Source organism: Dipodomys merriami, unplaced genomic scaffold (assembly GCF_024711535.1).
Source record: "Dipodomys merriami isolate MVZ:Mamm:240054 unplaced genomic scaffold, mDipMer1.0.p SCAF_30, whole genome shotgun sequence".
Taxonomy (NCBI): domain Eukaryota; kingdom Metazoa; phylum Chordata; class Mammalia; order Rodentia; family Heteromyidae; genus Dipodomys; species Dipodomys merriami.
In genome coordinates, this window is record NW_027204493.1 from 17897845 (window position 1) to 17913774 (window position 15930).

General features: G+C 40.8%; 1 protein-coding gene and 1 pseudogene across 2 annotated transcripts in view; both read right to left on the bottom strand.

The window, feature by feature from the left end:
• The window catches only part of Pde4d (phosphodiesterase 4D), a 1379127-nt gene that overhangs the window by 744171 nt on the left and 619026 nt on the right, over nucleotides 1–15930 (bottom strand). The window lies entirely within an intron of this gene.
• LOC138840830 (U2 spliceosomal RNA) lies at nucleotides 1302–1408 on the bottom strand (annotated as a pseudogene).

Consider the following 15930-nt stretch of genomic DNA (forward strand, 5'->3'; position numbering starts at 1 on the left):
GTAGTTTACTCGAGTGTAATGACTGAGTAAAAACCCAGCTCTAGAAAAACCAAAGCAAACACTAAAACAAAAGAAATACTGATGTGACCGGGCATCAGTGGCTCATGTTTATGAAATCTAAGTACCACAATTCAAAGTTAGCCTGAGTAGGAAAGACCATGAGACTCATCTCCAATTAACCAGTAAAAAGTCAGAAATGGAGCTGTGGTTCAAGTGGTAGACTGCTAGTCTTGACCAAAAAAGAGAAGACAGCACCCAGGCCCTTAGTTCAAGCCCCAGTACTGGAACATGTATGCACACATGTGTACGTATGCAAGTATATTGATATGAACATTTAGAAATGCTACCTTTTCGTTTGGAGAGGAATAATCCACTTTATTTTGTTTTGGAATAAGTAGCTCAAAGGAAAGACTAACATGGAAAGTTAAGACAGTAAATATATATATATATATATATATATATATATATATATATATATATATATACCATTTCAAAATATTCAACAGTTCATGTAAAAATAAATCCCTTAAAAACACTGACCTCAAGGATGGAAAAGAAAAGCAGATAAGGGATTTCCCAGTAATGAAAGACTGCTACAGAATCATTGCAGAGTAGATGGAAATTACAAAGCATATTGCAAATGTATTCTGCTACTCACAATGAATAACAGGATGTGTGACTAAAGCTACTGACCTATGACCTGCCCGCTCACCTCACAACCTGCCCACCCACTGACGTCTCTTTTCTTTTTTCTTTCTCTTTCCTCTTCCTCTCTTTGTCTTTTAGTTTTCATTGCACCCTTGGCCTCAGTTCTGCTTGCTCTTTTGCTTTCTGTCTTATCCATCCTCTTTTAACAGTTCTTTAATTGAGCCTCATATGAAACTCAGGAAATTACTGAAGCTAGTATGGAAGTTTGCCATGTATCATAAAATACTGTCTATGCCTTTGTTTCCTTTGACAAAAACCTTATTTTTTGCGCTACTAACCTTTCAGTGTGTGTGTGTGTGTGTGTGTGTGTGTGTGTGTGTGTGTGTGTGTGTGTGTGTGTGTGTGTGTGTGTGTGTGTGTGTGTGTGGCCAAGTGGAGGGTTAAGAGTCACTGTTAGTTCACTAAGGGTCAAAGTGCCCTGCTTCCCTGAGAAAGAATGCAGTCTCAGTCATCATAGCGCATCAGCTAAAAGAATGATCCACTGTGTCATTTTTTTTTAAGGAACAATGTTAGTAGAAGAATAGCATCCAAGGGAATTCAAATAAATCTCTTATTTAATAGTGCGCTATTAGAAGGAGCTTAATTCTTTGTAAGACATGTATAATCTAAATATGTTGTCTTTGGATAGAGAACATATCAGTTATTAAAATCCATAAAAACAAATACTATACTTGATCTTAGCCAAAGGCTAAAAAGCTATGAATATAATAGTGGGAGGAGAGTTCCCTGCATTTCACAGTAGCAGAAAGCCATCTTTAGAGAACCTGCAACTTCAGTTCTGGCTCTTCTCAGTGATGCCATTGAGTGTTGCCTTTACCCCCAGGATTCTGTGTTTTAGAATGAAGATATTGTGCTTCTAACCCCGCTAGGAAAAGGGCAAATAGTGGCAAGGCCAAACAGAACCACCCATCCCCACCCAATGGATACACATTTATCCCTGGAACCGTTGTTTTACATTACAAGCATGGCCTGTAATATGCTTTGGATTTACTTCTTTAAAATACTTACAGAACATCTTCTCCATTACAGTCCTGTTGAGGCTGGTCATTATAAGAGTTATAAAATTACATACTTGAACATAATAAAAAAAAACTAAATTCTTACTCATCAGGTTACAATTTCAGGAGGGAGGGGAAAACTCTAGGCTGAGAATCATATGGCTTGCGTTCAAGATCTAGTTCTGCCCCTTGCCCTCTGAATAGCCTTGGGCAACTCATCCAAGCCTTGAGTCTCTGTTTCCCTTGCTTCAAGAAAGGATTACCATTTGGACGTGGTCTCAGATGAGAGAGAAATATGAGACTGATGAGCTCACAGAGGACTTCCCTGGGGAATAAAGGTGAGAGGAAAGGAAGCTAAAAGTAATTCATGATGGGTAGGAGGTTGGTAGGTAGTATTGCGACTGTCCTGGTGCGGGAACTGGGGCCCAGAAGTGCTACATAACAAACCTGAGGCCACCTTAGAACCCGTAAGTGACAACTGCTCCTTGAAAAATGTCTGCTGTCTACTAGTGAATATTGAAAACTTTAGTCTTTAACAATGACAAAATATTTACTTAGGATTTTTTAACCTAGGATTTTTTTAACCTTAAGGGAAACTTTTAGATGGTGACTAAAACCTGAAGAGACAAAACCAACCTTATGGTTTATTTCATGCTTGCTTGATAGCTCACAAAAGTCCTGTGTAAGCTGGAACCGGACTGGAGGCCTGCTTTCATCATAAGCAGGTGGTGGGGTCATAGGAAAGTAGCTAACCCTTCACACCCCACACTTCCCGGTGGGTTGCAGATGTCCAACAGGAAGAATTGCAACACATTCCTAACCCTATGGGATTCAGTCAGCTGCCAGCATCGTTGAGAATGGACATCTAGACATCTCAGGAATACAGATTCATTCATTATGGCTCAAGCCTAAAAGAGAGGAGTGGTCTTTAGAAATGAATTCTAAGTGTCTTTAGTGGCCAAGCATAGTTCATCAAATGATGGATCATCCGACCTGCTCATTTCACTTTCTACAGATGGATGCCACAATTTCCGGCCAACATCTGTCCTGTTAGGAATTGGCAATGAGCCAAAGACCTTTTTATTGTTAAGATACTGTACAGTTACATGAGTAATGAGTACATTGCCTATGGAGCATTGTTACCCCCTCCTTTGCTTTCCCCAACCATCTCTTCCCTCCCCACCACTCCAATTCCTCCCTTCCCCCGACGCGAAGTTGTACAGTTCGTTTTTAACAAAGTGTCTTGTACCTCTCACTGTTACACTGGGTCAGCCTGTATCCTTGTTTCAACATTGTGCTATTTCCCTTCCCTTTCCAAATTAGAAAAATGTATATACAAGATGCAGGACACCAGAATTAAATACAGTGAAAATAGGGGTTATACCATGGGAGAAGAACATATGAAAGAAACAAAAGAAATCACATTGTACAATTTAAGTACATAAAAACAACAGCAGCAAAGATAAACCCTTTTGTGTCTCTATCTTGAGGTTCATTTCGCTTAGCACCATCTTATATGGTCATATATGCATAGCGTTTGACCTTTTCTACTTGTCTAGGCAAGGTTATACTAGATATATTCTAGTTATTGCAAATAAGGGCAACCATGGGACCTATGTTTCTTTGGGTCTGGCTTACTTCACTTAGTATAATTTTTTTCCATTTCTTAACAAATGGGGCGATGTCATTCTTCCTGATGGAGGCATAGAATTACATTTTGTGTGTGTGTGTGTGTGTGTGTGTGTGTGTGTGTATACACACATATCACCTTTTCTTTTTTTTTTTTACCATATCAATTACTTTTTTTTAAATTTAATTTAATTTTATTTTATTTGAGAACATACTGTACAGAGGGGTTACAATTACATGGGCAGGATAATGCATACATTTCTTACCAAGCATTGCAGCCTCCTCCTTTGTTTACCCTTCACCTCCCTTCCCAGCCTCCCCCCTCCCCCCCACCCAATCATACCCCCCTCCCCCCCACACCAACATTGTAAAGCTAGTTTTGACATGACATTTTGTACTTCTCATTGTTGCAACAGGTCCACTTGAATCCTTAAACGACTTGTTTGTCCCCATCTCCTCCACATGTTATACTGACATCAAATATAGTGAAAGCGGGGGTTACACTGTGGGGGAGGGACATACAAAGCAACAAAGAAATAATCTTATAAATGCATTAGAAACACACATATCACCTTTTCTTGATCCATTCATCTACTGAGGGGCATCTGGGTTGGTTCCATATCTTAGCTATGGAGAATAATGCTGTGATAAACATAGTTGTGCTGGTAGCTTTAGTATGGCCTTGCTTGTGATCATTTGGGTAAATGCCCAAAAGTGGGTCATAGGGGAGCTCTATGTGGAGTCTTTTGAGGAACCTCCAAATTGCTTTCCAAAGTGGTTGAACAAGTTTATACTCCTACCAGCAATGAAATAGGGTTCCCCCAAAATACATTTTTAATGAGTGCTTTATCCTTAGAAGCTGGCAATGGTAAAAGAGAATATATATATGTAATTTTTATATAAATATTATATATGTTGTTATTATAAATATTATTTAAGTATTATGTATTTATCACTGACTTATTATTTATGTTGTTATTAAATATTATTTATTTAAATATCATTTAAATATTATACAAATTTTATTGTGTTGATATAAATATTTAAATGTTATTTGAATATTATATATTTATTATTATATATTATTTTATATAAATATATTATTATGTTTAGGCACAAATGATTTAATCCATAACCTAATGGCCCATCATGAAAATCAGCTGTTTAGAAAGTTATCATCTGTCATTGTGTGATTATCATCTGTCATTGTGTGATGATGATGCACTTTCACAAACACACGTGCAAATACACAGATGTACACATACACACAAATTTATGGATATACATATATAGATAGCTAAGATATAGGTCTGTAGACACACACAGAGATACACATACTCAAATACAAACCTCCACAAACAAAACTAGCTATCTCAGGGGAAATTCACCAAGCCCTGCAGCTGGCTCCAACTTGATTTTTAGGACTATTTTTCCCCCTTTCCTTGAAGACTAATCTGTCTGAGCATGAGTCACATCCAAGCAAAAATTTGCATTTAAAAATGCTCTGCAAGTGCTTTTCCAAGAAAGGACAAAAAAAACCCACCGTGTCCCTGAGATGTCTTCTGTGATCCTGGTTCAGCCATGTCTGACCTTTTCTGTGTTTCCCTGGCAGCTTTAGGTCCCCTCTCCCCACTCCCTACCCTTTCTCCTTCCCCCTTTTTTCCCTCCCTGTGCACAGAGCCTGATTCTCCTTTTCCCTCAGGGCTCACGTTCCACTGACCTACAAACATCTGCTGCAATCATGCCCATTGTCACCACCTGTATTCTTCCCAACTCTTCTGGCCCTTCTCTATTTTTATTTTGTTTTCCAAGAGACCATACTTTCTAGTGGAAATCTCAAGTAAAACATCTAACAAACTAAAAGCATCACTAATAAAGGCATTGAAAACAAATCTTACTACAAATAGTATGAAAATCAATGGATTAATACATTGTGCCAAAAGAGAGACATTAAATATGTCATCTCTAATCCTTTCATGTAACTTTCTCAGTGGGAGAAAAAAATCCCAGGATGCATTAAGGCTTTAAGTGGTCAGATTGGATGGGGAGGCTGCACCACTTCCCACAGCCTGCAGAGGAATTGCTGAGTGATTGAACACAGTCTGGAGAAGAGCTACTCTCCCATGATTTTCTGCATCTGTCTGACTGTACCACCAGCATGCCTATCCTCAGGGCATTGTGTACAGAACACAAGGCCATGCTCTCTCTGGAATGTCTGCTGTTGGCAAAGGCTCCTAGAGGCTCCAGAGGCAAAGGCCAATCCGTGGTCAGCCTTCATTACCTGTAACGTTATGCATTATAGTCTGCTAGGCAGCTCTTTTAAAGTCAGATCTGGGGCTCTGTGGACATTTTCCATCCAAGAGGATCTACCCTTGAAGCTTGACTGAGAAAGCAGTGGTTTGTCTTTGTGAATACGGAGGAGGAGGAAAAGCAGAGGAGTCAGAGGGCACAGAAGGAGAAAGGTTCTTCCTCTGGTGTGGGCCTCCAAGGCTGGTCCTGCTGAAAGAAGGCTGGGGTAGATGGAAGCTTTCCTTGGAGGTAGATATGTGAAGTGGACAGATGAAGCCATCTTTCTGAACACTTTTGCAATAACTTCCATGAGAAATCGATTAAATGGATGACATCAATTGTATTGACATACAATTTCTGAATTACTAATAACATAGTAGAGTAGAAGTCCATCAATGTAAGGTGTTATTCATGAGAAGGAACTTGCTGCAGGGCATACTGTCCTACTCCAGCCCAGGAGTTGGTATTTACTTCAAAGAGTAAGCATAAATAAATAAGATGCACAAGAGCCCTAACTTGGAATGATTTGGAAATAGGGTCTTCAAATAGGTAATCGAGTTAAGATGAACACATTGGTATTGGTCCAGTCAATATGACTGGTATTCTTACACAATGGGATTGGAGACACAGACATCCCTATAGGAAAATGAGATAAACCCAGGGAGAGACCAAACATTCAAAAAACAAGGACAGAGAACAGTTCCTTCCCCTATCCAAGAGCCCTCAGGAGAAACCAATCTAGCAATGCATTGTCTTTGAACTTCGAACTGTGAGAACATGACATTTCTCTGCCATCCAGTTTCTGAATCTTTGTCATAGCAACCCTAGGAAACTAATACATGTGGTGAACATAATTTTGTTCAAGTGAAAGACTAAGGAAGGAGAGTTTGGTTTCTCGGGAGACATTTTTAGATTACAGGAATCACTTAAGAATCATAACTTTGAAAAGAAATAAATCCATTTCAAGTATTACTGGTAGTGCAGAAGTCCATAAAAATTCAATTATACAAATTTACAGTCCAGAGAAGGGGAAAAAACATCAAATTACTATTTATGGGAATTTGAGCAGAGTTTATGAGTGGGAAAATAAACAAGACTGTAGTAATTTTGTAACACAGGGCTCAGACCCCAGTGGCAGGGAGGTGGCTGGGTGGGTCTGAGCTAGGCTCTGCTGCTTAGTAGCTTTGAGACTTTCCATATTTTGCCACACCCGCCACTCCTAGTTTTCTCCAAGGAGATCACGGTACAAGTACTCAGAAGGGATTTATTGAGAGGCCAGACACAAGCTTTCACACGTGGAGGCTAGGAACTAAATTTAAGCCATAATGCCCATGGCTACTAGCAATTACTTCAATTAAAAAGAAAAAAAAAGCACACATTAAAAGCTAACACCCACAATTTAGAAACACAAAACAATATATGCCATACATTTAATCGATTTCTCATGGAAGTTATTGCAAAAGTGTTCAGAAAGATGGCTTCATCTGTCCACTTCACATATCTGCCCCGCAGGAAAGCTTCCCTCCAACCGGCCTTCTTTCAGCAGGACCAGCTTTGGGGGCCCACACCAGAGGAAGAAATGCAGAAATTAGATCGGCTCATTGTGAAGGAAATGCGCTGAGGGCAGTGGGCCCTACACTGAGGAAGCTTCAGAGCCAGTGCCTGAGAGACCGGGCACGTGCACGCGAGGGCATGCGGGCAAAGCATCCTTTGGCACATGAACAGGTCACAGGGAGTTTTTTCTGCAGAAGCTATTACGTGTTCCCAGCCTTTGAAAGGGCTTTTTAGCAATATTTATGCATTTACCATCAGACTTCTGGAGGGTCACTGACTTTGGAGACAATGTCTCCTAATCATTCACAAACATTTGGAAGCAGAACTGCCTGTGCCTTTCTTATAGTAGCTCAGATAAGGAGAACAGAACCAGAATCTACCCATGCTGGCAGCCAGCGCTCATGCTACTTGCTGGCTTCCAGAGTCATAAGGATCCATTGCTTATACCAGTTGATGGCACTCAGTCATTGTAGTTCCAGAAAAGACGTTTCTTGTCATGAGTTCTCAAATCACTGCACAGTAGAACCCAGAATTATGCAGGATCACTTGTAAATTTGATTACAAGTGGTTATAACAGCTATGTTTCTTTAAGAGGTGTTCAGCAATGATTTGTTACCAATTCTGGATATATTCCCAACAGATTCAAGTCAGCTTATTAGACAGACACTGCATATCCAGGTTTATTTCAGTGAAGTCACAATTGCCAAACTATGGACTCAGCCTAGATGCCCACCAATGGATAGATGGGTAAAGAAAATATGGTAGGTGTACACACACACACACACACACACACACACACACACACACACACACACACACACGCACACACACACACACACACACACAGTGGGGTTTTACTCAGCCATAAGGAAGGATGAAATTATGTCATTTGTTGGGAAATGGATGGAATTGGAGGTCATCATGTTAAGTGAAATGAGCCAGCCCACAGAGGTACATATAATGAGTTTTCTCTCATTTGTAGAAAAAGGGGGAAATAAAGCAAAGTCAAAACATCAAGGTCATGAAAGAAAAGCAGGGGAGTGGCTAGTAGGAGGACGAAAGGAGAAGAGAAAGGAGTAAGAAAAAGAAACAAGAAAGAATATGAGGGTGGATGTAATCAAAGCATATTATTGTATGCAGCCATGTAAATGTCATGATGAAACCTCTTACTAATACAAGCTAATAAACACTGATCAATTTTTAAAAGCAAAAAAAATGTTGAGTGAATAAATAAATGCTAGCATTGGTTGTCTGAAACATTCTGTTCAAATATAAGCTGAAAGGCAAAATTCAATTTGATCACCTTAACTCTACATAAACAGGAAATATATTTATACAAAGTGCCCTTTATCAAGTGTGGGCACTGTTAACTGAACCCTTTTCTTCAGCTGGGTGGTCTCAGAGCTAAACATAAAGCAAGAGCAACGTAAAGGGCTAAGTACCTGTAAGCCAAAAATGGTGGGGGGGGGAGAGTAGGAGGAATCTTAATGAGTAATTTTTGGATGTGGAGGGATGACAGACCACCCCAAAAATAAAAACAGCAGGAGGCTACCAACTGCATTACTTCATTGTAAAAATAATGGGGTGATTTACTCTTAAAAGCTATATACCCCTAAATACAATTCCCTTTCCCAGCATTTGTCAATCTAAATGGCTTCCATTTCCTCAAGCCCTCAAAATACAGCCATAAACCCACGTGTAAGCAAGCTCTGCTTTGGAAGGAAGGCAGGAAGATTGGTAGTTGGAAAAACTGAGAGAATGCTACTACTCCGTTTTTTGTACCTCTCTGGTAGAGAAAAATGGAGACCCTGACAGTAACTGGGAGTTAGCTCTGAAGTTGAACTAACTTCTGCTGAGCAGATCTGGGGCTGCAGCAGTTAGGGGATAGGTGTGCAGTCTCCTGGGGATTCTTATCAGCTTTAGAGAGAGCCCCAGAGAGTATTCCCAGTGTGTGCAATGGGGATTGGAGTCAATTTGATCTAGACTTCAGGAAATAGCATGAACCCATTGACCCCTGTGGGGAAATTTCTCCAAATCCCACAAACAACCGAAAGTGTAGATTTGATGTGGCAGCTGCCAGAAATCCAACTTCCTGATGTTCTCTGGCTGCCAACAGTTCATATTCACACCCAAGCTACCTCCCTCCCTACTCCCCACCACTCCCTGGGCAGGTTAAACAGTTCAACTATAGAGTCGGTTGGTTTCAATCTAGGGGATCTGCTAACTGCAGAAATTTAGCAGGAAGCATTTTATGAGAATATGTTATTAAATGCATTAATGATAAGGGAATTTGCAAAAGTAGGGCACATACTCATTGTAGACAGGTCAAATGCTTTAAGACCATAAGAAATAGGAAGATTTGATTCACTGAATAAAATAAAGGATGACATCTCATTTTTTTTTAAACTGGGCGTTTAAGGAAGGAAAACCTGAAATACAAGTTGGATGATCAAACTGAATCATTGAAGGAAATTTATGGTATTTGAAGAATTAAGTCATTGGGATGGAAAAAGAACAGGAAGTGGTTACAGATGACTTTAAGATTCTATGCTTGGGTGAAAAAAAATATAATACAATAAACCCATGGATCATCTCATAAAAGCAGCCGACTGAGTGAGGTTATTGTTTGTTTGGTTTCTACTGGGAAAATCAAAGAAGTTGAAAGCAGAGAAAAGATACTTGTTGGCTTTGTGTAAATGTGGGTGTAAGACCAGCATCAGGCACCTTGACTATTACCTTGGATGATTTGAATATCAAAAGAAGGTCCAGGACTCTAAATACCCTTGCTCCCAAGCTGGCAGAGCAGGTACCCTAGACATCCCCAGAACACACTGTCTCTGCATTGAATCCTCTTTACCCCCTCATAAGTACAGATTAAACCCCCACAAAAGAATTAGAAGCACTACATTGCTCAACTATGGATAATGTGAGGGGAAAATGATTTTTTCAATAAGTAGTATCTAGAAACAAGGTCTGTGTAGAAGGAAAGATATTCTTTTTTTTTAAAGGAAGACTAAACCGCATGAAGGTTTTATTTGGCTTCACTCATTTGGAGAAAACAGCTTCATTGTACACAAATGTTTCCAATTGGAATGCAAGTGCTCACAGGAATGAGTATGACAATTTAACTAAAGACTACCCTCTAGTGGTCACACCTGAGAACTACAAGAACAAGCAAAGTGCAGAATTACTACAGTGGAAGAACTGAAAACAAATCTGCTCTAGTTTTCCCAGTCACCTTAGGCAGTAAAATTATGAATGGGAATTAAACCTAAGACCTCCCACTTGGAAAGTAAGCACTTGACCACGTAAGCCACATCTCTAGCCCCCATTTATTCCTTATTTTTTATTAACTTTAAGTAAGTTGTACAAGTGTTTCAATTTAACACGTCAGTTTACAAGTACAATTCATCTTGACCCACGCCATCCCTTTCATCATTCTCCTTTTCATCTATTCTGACCCTATTATCACCTCATTACATCTGTGCACTGAATAGAGTAACTGTATTTGCTCACATGATTATGGTCATCTTTTCTACTTTTGGTCTTCTAAGCACAAAGGGGTTGACACTTAACAAAGTGGTTTATGAATTCAATGTATCTTCATCATTCTCGCCCATCCCTTCCCTACGTGTCCATCCCTCATTCTTTTGCAAGCTAGTGTCATGCTTTTTGTCTAGGCTATACTTGACATATGATGCTCCTACTTGTGTTTCCTGGTGTGTTTGCAGATGATAAGCACCTGCCCCTGATTCCAGACATTGTGCTTCCCCTGTATCTGGGGTAACAGGTTCCCACCACACACTCAGCCATTCACTGAAATGAAGTCTCACAAACATTCATGTCCATATTGACCTCAAACTGTAATGCCCAGATGTCTGCCTCTTTATGATTACAGGAATGAGCCACTGACCCCCCCCCCACCCACACGAGGTTACAGGTAGTTAAATGTATGCTGTTTCAAATCTAATTATTATACTGCTATAGAATGTTTCTGTCTGAGACAAGCAGAAAAGGTCAGAAAAGATGATGTGAAGTGAAACGAACCCCAAGATAAGGACACAAGTGGTTTTTTCTTTCTTGCTATTGTTTCTAACATATTTATAAGGTACCACATGATTTTTTTTTTGCTTTGTATGTCCCTCCCCCACGGTTTAACCCCCGATTTCACTGTGTTTGATGTTGGTATAATTTGGGGAGGGGAAGGGAAAAAAAACAATAGTTTAAGTAGGGATACAGGTGGACCCATTGCAGCAATGAGATGTACAAGATGCTATGTTTGAAAAGAACCTTTACAATTTAGGTGGGAGGGAAGGGGTGGTAGGGGAAAAACAAAGGAGGAAGCAACCATGCTTGGTAAGAAATGTACTCATTACCTTGCTCATGTAATTGTAACCCCTCTGTACAGTATTTTCACAATTAAAAACTTATTAAAAAAAAGAAACAGAAACCTTGCTCATGTAACTGTATCCCCTCTGTACAGTATTTTTACAATTAAAATGTATTTAAAAATTGATACAAAATATGTTATCCTTTCAAAAAGAATAAAATATAACAAACAAAGCTGAACACTATAATCCTAGCTACTCAGGAGGTGGAGCTCTGAGGATCAGGGTTCAAAGCTAGCCCAGGCAAAAATATCTTCAATTAACCATCAGCAAACTGGAAGTAGAGCTGTGGCTCCACTACTAGCCTTGAGCAAAAAAAAATACTCAGAGACAGTGCCCAGGCCCTGAATTCTATCCCCACAAATGACAAAAAAAATCCCAAAACGAAGAAGACTTGTGTTGTTCTTCACTAGCTAACTCCATAGGTAAACTGGCAGAGTGGTGCAGTAACAAGTGGTTGCTTTGAAATCAGAAAATGAGAGTCACTTCCTAGTTTGACAAATAGGTTCAAAATGAATCATTTAACCTCTGTGAGTCATTTCCCTGGCATGGGGGGCTCAAACTCAGGGACTTGCACTCGTAATTAGCTTTGCTTTCTAGCCCTTTAGCCACACCTCCACTTTTGGCTTTTTGCTAGCTCATTGGAGATAAAAATCTATCTGATCTGTCTGCCCAGGCTGGTTCTGAACAGCAAACTTCACATCCCAGCCTCTGGGGTAGCTAAGATTATATGTGTGAGTCACTAGCGCAGGGCTTGAGATTCACTTTCTAAAAGCATATAAACTGTTGATCTTCCTCTCTGTGTTTGAAAAAAACTACATGTAACAAAATGTATTAAAAAGTACTTTATACATAAATGTCAATGTGTTAAATATTAAATTAATTGAACTTTCTACATAAAGGCTGTTGAATCTGCTATTTGATAGTACCCTTAAATCCATGTGGAAATTTTCAAATAAACTCCTTTCTGGAGCAAAGTGTGTGTGAGTGATAATTACACTTTCACATTTCTTGTACTTGAAGATGTGGCAAGGGAAAGCTGCCTCCAAATGCGTGCATGGGCTCAGTGGCCGCACTGAGTGTTGAAGTGGTCGTATCTGGCATGCTGTTTGCTGCAGTCCAACACTCTTACATTAAATTTCAAGTAACAATTGGTTGTTTTCAACATAACTACCGTGGTAAAAGTAATCCATTGATTTCTACCTGAAATTTAATGTAAGTGATATTATAGAGGCTTTATATGATGGAAATCAATTTATTATAGTTTCCAAGCCAGTGGGATAGTAGATGTATAATCATTGCTTTCCCACAGACATGACAGTGTTCTGAATCTTAATATTTAAGTTGTAGTCTTGTTTTTGTGGATAATTATGTTGCATTGGGAACCTATACCTTGAAATTAGAAGAGAGTTCCAAAATTAATCATTGACTCCAAACAACCCTGTTCTACTTGCTCCTCATGTGAAAATCAAATGCTTACCTTACAAATTCTTATGGAGTAGCTACTTTAAGATAGGAAATGCAGAACTCAGCACTTGAATTTATTTTTTCACTTTGAGTTTACAGCAGCTTTATCCAAGACTCAAAATGAAATAAATGTTTTGGGCAACATGTAAATAGCAGTTTACTATATTTTCTTAGGAAGCAAAAATGCAAAAGAAAAGCACCCACAGAAAGCACAGAATAGGCAGGGATACATGTCTTTGAAAACCATCCTCTGGGGGGACAAATGGGGATCTCTTGAAATTCCTAAAGAGAACAAGATTCTTATGCTGCAAGATTTTCTGTTTTATAACCCCAGGGAATTACTCTCTCTCTCTCTCTCTCTCTCTCTCTCTCTCTCTCTCTCTCTCTCTCTCTCTCTCTCTCTCTCTCTCTCTCTCTCTCTCTCTCACACACACACACACACACACACACACACAAGAGCCAGAGGCCATGATGCTTCATTTTGTAGGCACAGAACCTGGGATCAAGGCACTCAGAGGAGGTCTGTGAATTAGATGAAAGGTCCAGCAGAGAACACAGTGCTAGTTCAGTGGTTCCAGCCGCTCTCCCTAGTAGAGACAGTAAGGATGGAGACAAGTAATTGGCATGATGCTGTTACAGAGCTGACAAAGAGTTGGAGCCACCAATACATGGAACACATACAACATATTCCTTCACGAAGTCCACATCAGCACTCCAGGCAGAAAGAAGCAATGGGCCTTCCTGACTGAGGAAGGTGAACTGGACAAAAGCGCTGGGGTCTGCACATAGTTGAATCGAAGGATTCTGAAAGAGCAAATGCATGAGGAGAACAGAGTGAGGAATCCTTGCCTGGGCAGAGGGCAAAGGCGAGAAAGAAGACTTTATTTGGAACCCTAAATCAGAGGTTCACAGATAGGACCCCTGATCTGCAGAACTAGCAGCAGCACCAACACCATGCAGAAGCTCCAAAGAAGGGCCCAGAAGGGCCCAGTTCCTTACCCAGATACTCTGAGCCACCACAAGTGCCTTTCCTTTTAAAAAGGGACGCTTAAAGGCCATGCTGAAGCATTAGTAGTGGGCGGTGGTAGCATGGCATGGGAAGTTTTCTGCTGACCACCCACAAGGTATGCACAGATGGAGTGTCTTGGTATGGGCCTCATCTTCCTCTGCTTGAGGCTGACAATTTCCATTTTCTAGACTTCAGAAAAAGTATAAGGAGGACATCTATTAAATTTTCATTCCCAAGCCACATGGAGCACAGGTCAAATGTGTATAGCTTAAAAAATAAAATTGCCACCTTCTTTTAGAATACCATTTGATAGAACAGAAGAAGCATTGGTTCTTGATACTTTGTTTCATGGGAGAGTTGTGCACGTGGGAAGAGAGGGACTAAAGGCAGGCATTCTCAAGCTCGAACTGAGAGTCTCTGAGGGTCCTGATGGCCCCTGGAGTGAAATGATCACTGGACAACCAACAGGCCTCTTCCTGCCCTGGCAGAGGACGGCATGCCTCATGACACTGAGCCCTATGATGAGGCCTTCAGCATGCAAATAAGCTAGGGGCCACCTCTGACCTTCTGCAGCCCTGCTCCTTCCTAGGGAAGCATTTGTAGCATCCTTAGAATATGGAGCCCAAACTCTTTCTGTGTGTGTGTGTGTGTGTGTGTGTGTGTGTGTGTGTGTGTGTGTGTGTGTGTGTGTGTGTGTGTGTGTGCGCGTGTGCATGTGTGTGTGTGTGCAGGTACTGGGGCTTGAATTCAGGACCTGGGTCCTGTCCCTTAGCTTTTTCACTCAAGGCTGGCACTCTACCACTTGAGCCACAGCTCCACTTCTAGCTTTTTGCTGGTTAATTGGAGATAAGAGTCTCATGGACTTCCCTGTCCAGGCTAGCTAGCTTCAAACCCCAATCCTCAGATCTCTCTCAGCCTCTTGCGCAGAAAGGATGATAGGTATGAGCCACTGGTGACTGACCTAAACTCTCCATGTAGACCATGGCCTAAGAACTGAGAACTTGTAATCCTCTGGCCATGTAGCCATTGAGCCCTTGGAGCTAATCTAGCCAGCCAGGTCTGTGTGGTCCCTTTCCCCCTTTCTAGGCCAAGGACACATTACTAGAGTGCATCCCTCCAGTCCCAAACAGGCCAGGGTGGAAGGTATTCCATCAAGTCTTAGGCACCAGAGCGGTCACATTCCCATAAGGATACAGGGGATGCCCCATGGTTTCTGATGGAGCCACATGGAAAGAGAAGAGAAGATGGGTGGTTCGTAGTTCTTTCCCTCACCACTGAGAGTTGAACATGCTGGATCTGAAGTCAGCCTTGTTGGCTACTCTGGAAGCCTTTGTCAAGGTAGAGGCTGTCAAACAGACCTAAACATTAAGGTTCTACGTTTGAACTTTGCTTTCTAGGTCATTAAATGGGCTTATTCGTCGTGGATGGAGGCATGGGTTTCCTTGTTTCAACAGTTGGCAGGTGGGATTTACAACATTTAAATATTTAGACGTGTGTAGCTTCCCATCTGTAATCCACACTCCCAGATCCCAGAAGCAGCCCTACCCTGGACTTCCCAAGTGTCTTGAGTTGGGCTGTTTTACAGTAGATTTTAACAAGCTCTTCACATGAGTCACAGCCACAGTTTAGGTGCCGATCACCACCCTACACCTCATCCCATTTTCAAATATGGAGTCTCTCCGTCAATAAAGTCGAGTAGAATAACTCAAACGAACAACAGAAGAGGAAAAGGCAGGCCAGACTTCAGCCGGATATAAGGTACACTTTGATCCCATTCTCCCATTCTCTCACCAACACAACACTCCCATCTAAGGGGGGCTTTGTCCTTCCTGTATCCAGACACCATTGATTGGACGCAGTATTTCCTTTCACTCCCTTACCTGTGTTG